We start from the raw sequence: 6,000 nt of genomic DNA on the forward strand, positions 1-6,000 counted from the left end.
GTCTGCCCAACGTGAGTGGCTTTTTGACAGATGTAAAAGACCTATACTACTCGCTCTCGCAGAACATGGGGTGTGCAGAGAAGTCGAAGATTGCATTGACAGACACGGCGCGGCGAAATTACGAAACTCGTGTGACCTGTCGAAAGAAAATTTTATAGAATTGCTAACCAGCTACTTGCATTCTGCCATCATCAGTCATAAGGGGAGTTTCCACATTCAGCGGGAGGGGATATGCATCAAGTCTTCGCTCGTCCCCATTCTGAGTGATTTGTTTCTTGTGCGTATTGACGGACGTCTTATGACTGCAATTCAAGTGGCAAGCATCATTAAGGTGTTCTGCTATGTGGACGACTATCTAATTCTTTACAAAGAAGACGAGACAGCACGACAGCAACAGCACATTAGCGAGATCATTGACATTTTCAAAAAAAAAAACTAAAAGGACTAGAAATAATGATTGAACTCTTAGAAAACAATGTTCTGCGATTCCTTGACTTGACGCTAACCTTTTTAAAGTGTCATGTATGTTGGCGGTACGGACCACGAAGTGAAAAAGGACTGCTCTCGTACACCTCAGCGCACTCCAAGATCATCAAGCGGGAAATAATGAAAGCAGCAATGAGAGCCGTATTGACAAGGTCCTGCTACCATGATGTACAAGCTAGTTTTGACACCCAGAATTGTCGGCTGAAAGCAGCAGGTTAGCGACGCTGCTATCATCCAGTGTCGCAGAAGGAATACGGCAAGAACTGAGGTAGAAAAAAGATGAAGACCACATCAGAAGAAAGGAAGGCATTTGCTGTCATTCTGTACATGCATGGTTTTTCTCACAACCTCATGAACATAGGCGGAAAAGTAGCCATAAAAGTGCTGATGTCAACACCTGACAAGTTAAAAAGCATGTGTGCCAAGGTCAACAGTGAGTGAACGGGAAGAAAGCAATGCCAAAAGAAGCACAAAAACATGCGCGTAAAATGTACAAAAAATGTAGTGTATCAGATACCCTTGTCATGCGGGCGCACTCACATCGGTCAAACAGGGTGCTGTTTGAATGAACGGCTCCAAGAGTATGAAAGATTAAAGCCCCTCGATCCTTGAAAGGCGCCATCAGCGGTTAACTGGCAAAACACTGTCAAGAGCATGACTGTGTTCCCCAGCTCGGCAACACCAAAGTCTTATCATCCTACATAAATCAATGGGCCAGAGAAATTCAAGAAGCCATTAACATTCGGCAAAAGGGCTAAGTATGCATCAGCATACCTTCTGTACTTCGCGACAGTGAAATTGATTATCTGTGCATGAATGCATAATCTTTTGCCACATTTTTATTTGCATCTTTTTGTGTTTGTCTATCTTCCCTTTTCCTTCTTTTTCTTTTTTTGTACAAACGAGAGGTATATAACTGATGAACGTGCAATAAAAATCTGGTTGTTAGTTAGCGTCGTGTCCCCCCTCTCTCCTTCGTCTCATGTTAGCGCTGTTTTTAGCCACAGAACATGGCAATTGCCCAGCACCAGCACTCTAGAAGAAAGGAGGCTGTCATGAGATTCCAAAAATGTATGAATGACCCTATGTGTTGGGTGCATATTTAGTGCTTTGTGGCAAAACAATTTAGCAAAGATTTGCATTCTGCATGACCAGGATGCAAGCGCTGGTATGCAAAACTTGTGCGTTACACAAGTTTCGGTGTAAAACTACACACTATCTTAGCTGTGAAATTGCATTATTTTGCATCAAAATTCCTTTTAATCCAGTTATACTAGCTATCCGCATTATAGTGCAGTCAGATAAATTAAAAGTGCCTGCTTCTTATTAATTTTTTTGCACTACATTTCAGAGCTAACTGAAAGAGAAAAGGATAAATTTTTTCGAATCGCAGAACTCTCAAACGTGCTTTAAAATATCCTCATATACTGACCTAGCTTTGATAGTTACCTACAAAGTAGAGGAATGATGTCCTGCTGCTTCACGCAATTTTTCTCGGCATTTGAAATACAGACCTGCACAGCTGTGTTGGATTCCCAACATACAAAAAAGTACAGTACTAATGCTGTATAAAGAAAATAAGTGTGTGTTGATGAAATTAATTCAATTTCAGAATTAACTGGCAAAAGCCTATCTTTACGAAGAATAGATAAATTTGTATTTGCCAGGCAATCCAATTAATCAACCTTTTCACCTAGCTTGTAAACTGGGTTGGAGGAAAGTGAAAGCTGATGCAATTTTACAGTTGAATGTCTCCATTCAGACAAATGCATACTGAGACAAAGTGACTACGAGAAAAACTGGGACCAGGGTTGTGCGAACAGTACTTTTTCGAAACCGAAACAAATATGAACAGTTTAGCTTCAGTGCCGAATAGCTAAAACCGAATAACTATTCGCAAGATTATTGGGTACTTGTGTGAATATTTTTACTAAATGAATATTCCTGCGAAACAGCAGACAGTGAGCACTATAACTCTTGGAGCTAAGATTGTAAATGTCGACAAATGCAACACTTATCACCACTCTGAGGCATGCAGTCAGTATGTACCACCATTTCATGCATCTCGCTAAATTGCCTTTTGCTACTGGCAGCGGCTGTGAACTAGCATCAGATCTCAGTAAATGACAGAAACGAGCTCCTGAAATTAGCCTTGCTTGAACCCTGCTGCATTGCAGTGTATTGGAAGCCATATGTCGCAGCATCATGATTGCCGCCATATGACTGGACCACATATGTCTTGGCATGAATGTGCATAGACTGATGGCAGCACTTGCTGTGTGAAATATTGGAGTGGGCTGTTTTTAATCCAGCCACCGGTAAAAATCTACATCGCATCTGATTCCGTCTTCATATCTATTGTTCAAGAACTATTCCAGAACTTGAGAGTGTATTTGATTGAGTTCGAATTATGTTGAATGTGTACAATTTGATTTGCTTAGTGGATCGAGTAAATTTAAAGAGTAGTAAATTGTTCGAATATCCGCACATATCTGTTATCAGGATCAACCCTTGCGAATAGAAATGCCTCGAAGTTGTTGTAGAAGTAGTTAGCAGTAATTCTGTGAGGCAGTATAGTCATAATAGTAGTAGTAGTGGTGGGTGTATAGTAAAGTCGACAACTTGGTGCAGAGGAGAGAGAGAAAGGTAGTGGACATAATACAGAACTCGGTGATTTCTCTACACACACCCTAGTGGGGGTGTGCACACTTCCTTGTTTTTTAAGCACCCCTTTAATTCGTAATGCGCTATAAATATATATATATATATACACATACATATATTTGCACACTGCGGGGGAATTTTGTTTAGTAGCAGCAGGCATGTATGCATGCGAAGGGACACGTTCATAGCTGGCTTGTGGTGGAAGAAACTAAGACTTTCATACAGAATGTGTTATGCTGGATACGACCAACCTGGCTTCATAGCGATGAGGCCAGGGCACAAGCCTGTGGTGTGCTTGCTGTCTGGCAGGGCATAAAGCAGCACGCTTACAGCCATAAGGGGTTCACCAAGATTAAAAGTGACTACTGCTTCTCCTTTACCATTCCCTCTCTCTGTCAATCGTAACACAAACTGGAAGTAAGAATTTTCCAACTGGTTTCATTTGCAATTCCAGTTGGTTCCTATTGGCAATGCCATTTAAAGTAAATTTTCTTTTTTTTTGACTGGGACGGTATTTAACTGTTTACATATTATTATTTTAAACCCTGAAGAGATATGTCAAACACAAACTGGAAGTAAGGATTTTCCAACTGGTTTCAGTTGCAATTCCACTTGGTTCCTATTGGCAATGCCATTTAAAGTAACTTTTTTTTGACTGGGATGGTATTTAACTGTTTACATATTATTATTTTAAACCCTGAAGAGATATGTCAGTGCACTTTGTTCATGTGGATTAATTGTGCAGCCAGGAAGACACCATATACATGATATAGAGCTCGGGGATGAATCAGTTAACTAAATTTAACTGAACTTTTTTTCTTGTGATTTCAGGGGCCAACATTATACTGAGAAATTGAAGGCTTGCAACATAAAAGCCGAGTAGTTTTTAAATTTTCTTTATCGCCAATGTGTTCCAAAATATATTTAACGAAGCCTTTTTTTTTTTAGCTTGTAAAGTTGGCTTCCCTGCTATGCACATTTTAAAATGGCATAGTTGCAGGCGTGAAAGATATATACCTGTCTTATCTGTCGCCGAATTCGTTGATTGGCTAACGGGTGCATGACGTCGTGCGTGACGCCGAGTTGCTGGTCACGTACGTGACATGAATTAGCGCGATTGTGCATCTCTAGCTCTTCACGCAGTTAATTGGCAGCTGTGCTCAGTTATCTGTAGACGTGTCCGGACAGTTTCGCGTATCAGGTGATACTACTAGACAAATTGTGCTCAAGTGCCAACCACAAGGTACCTTAGTTCAGATTTTGATAGATTTGATAGATTTTGATTTTGAACTGAACATCGAAATCGACGGAAAACTTCAGCAGGCTCCGGCAGAATTTTTTTCGTAGGCGATTCGAGCAGACGACTTGACAGGCTGCGTCGTATAGTGAACTAGAGTGAGTGAGTGAGTGAGTGAGTGAGTGAGAGTGAGTGAGTGAGTGAGTGAGTGAGAGTGAGTGATTGAGTGAGTGAGTAAAGTAGTAAGTAAAGTAAGTAAGTAAAGTAAGTATAAGTAAAGTAAGTAAGTAAGAAGTCCTGATCCCTCAGGGCAGGCGTTTGTCAACGCCACAGGGGGCATCGCAGTTCGCCAGTTGGCGCAGCTTGTAGAATCGGATGTTTTGCTCGCCTTTACAAAACGCTCTGCCGCAGCCGACTGCAGTTTTTTGCCAATTCCAATAAAGGCAAATTCAGATGTTCAATTATTGAGAAACGCAGACGATCACAATCTACCTTATGGTCGCGGTGTTTGAGCTCAAAAAATACAATAATTTGCGCAGGTTTTTTTTAACCCAGGCAGATAAATACGGACACCCTGCATGCCCACGCCGCCCTGAGCAGTCATCACCAGCGGGACAGAGGTGACAAGCGACAGAATTAAGTGAACAAGTCAAATCAATTTAAGCCATCAAAGCTCTGGCTCTGGCCAGATACCGCTGTTGCTGCAAAGAAATGACAACCCGAAGTATGCGCCTCAAAGGCAGTGAATGTTTGTGGCGCTTCTAAGAAGGCACAAATGTTCTGCAACTTTATCGAAACCCCGTAAAATTCTCCCGCTTCAACCGGAGGCTCATTTGCGCTTAAACTTCGCAGAAAGCTTGCGCGTTGTTGTCCCCTTCTTTACGAGGTAAGTTTGACTATGGTGCTTATTTGGTTTCCCTTTGCGACGAGACTGAGGAGTAGAAAACGCAAATATAAATTTCCGTCAAAAGGCAGCGGTGGCGTCATCTATCGCCATTAAAGGAACGTGTTATGCTTGCCTCGGCGCTTTTGAACCGCAGCGCTTTCCTTCAGCGACGCCAGATGACGTCACAGCTGCCTTTTGCTAGAAACTGCGCTGGCGTTTTTTGCTCCCGAGTCTCGTCGCAGACGGTTTTGGTTTCTCATCATGCGAGGCCAAACCAAGTTAGCACCATGGAGACACCCTACCATGGTCGTCAAACTTACCTCGAACAGAAGGGGAGAACAACGTGCAAGCTTTGTGCGCAGTTTCATCTCAAATGAGCCTCCGGTTGAGGCGGGATAATTTTTCAAACGGGGGTTTGATAAAGTTGCAGAACACTGTATTGATCGTTCCAGAAGACTACAAGCAGAGTGGTCATGTTGACCAAAACCCAACAGGATCTGATGATCTGAGCATTAAGTCAAACATTACTCATCAGCATCGTGTATATATATATATGTATATAATGTAGTACAGAGTAGGATGAATGATTTTTTTATTTTTATAGTCATTGCGATGCAACACAAGCGATTACTATGAGGGCCTACTAAACGTTTATTAACCAACGTTTATAGATATACTATATCTATACGTTGTTTATTAACTGCTTGAGCCCTGTTGCTGGTGCTGA

The sequence above is a fragment of the Amblyomma maculatum genome, chromosome 1 (assembly GCF_055883805.1).
Source record: "Amblyomma maculatum isolate TAMU_Amacu chromosome 1, ASM5588380v1, whole genome shotgun sequence".
NCBI classification, from domain to species: domain Eukaryota; kingdom Metazoa; phylum Arthropoda; class Arachnida; order Ixodida; family Ixodidae; genus Amblyomma; species Amblyomma maculatum.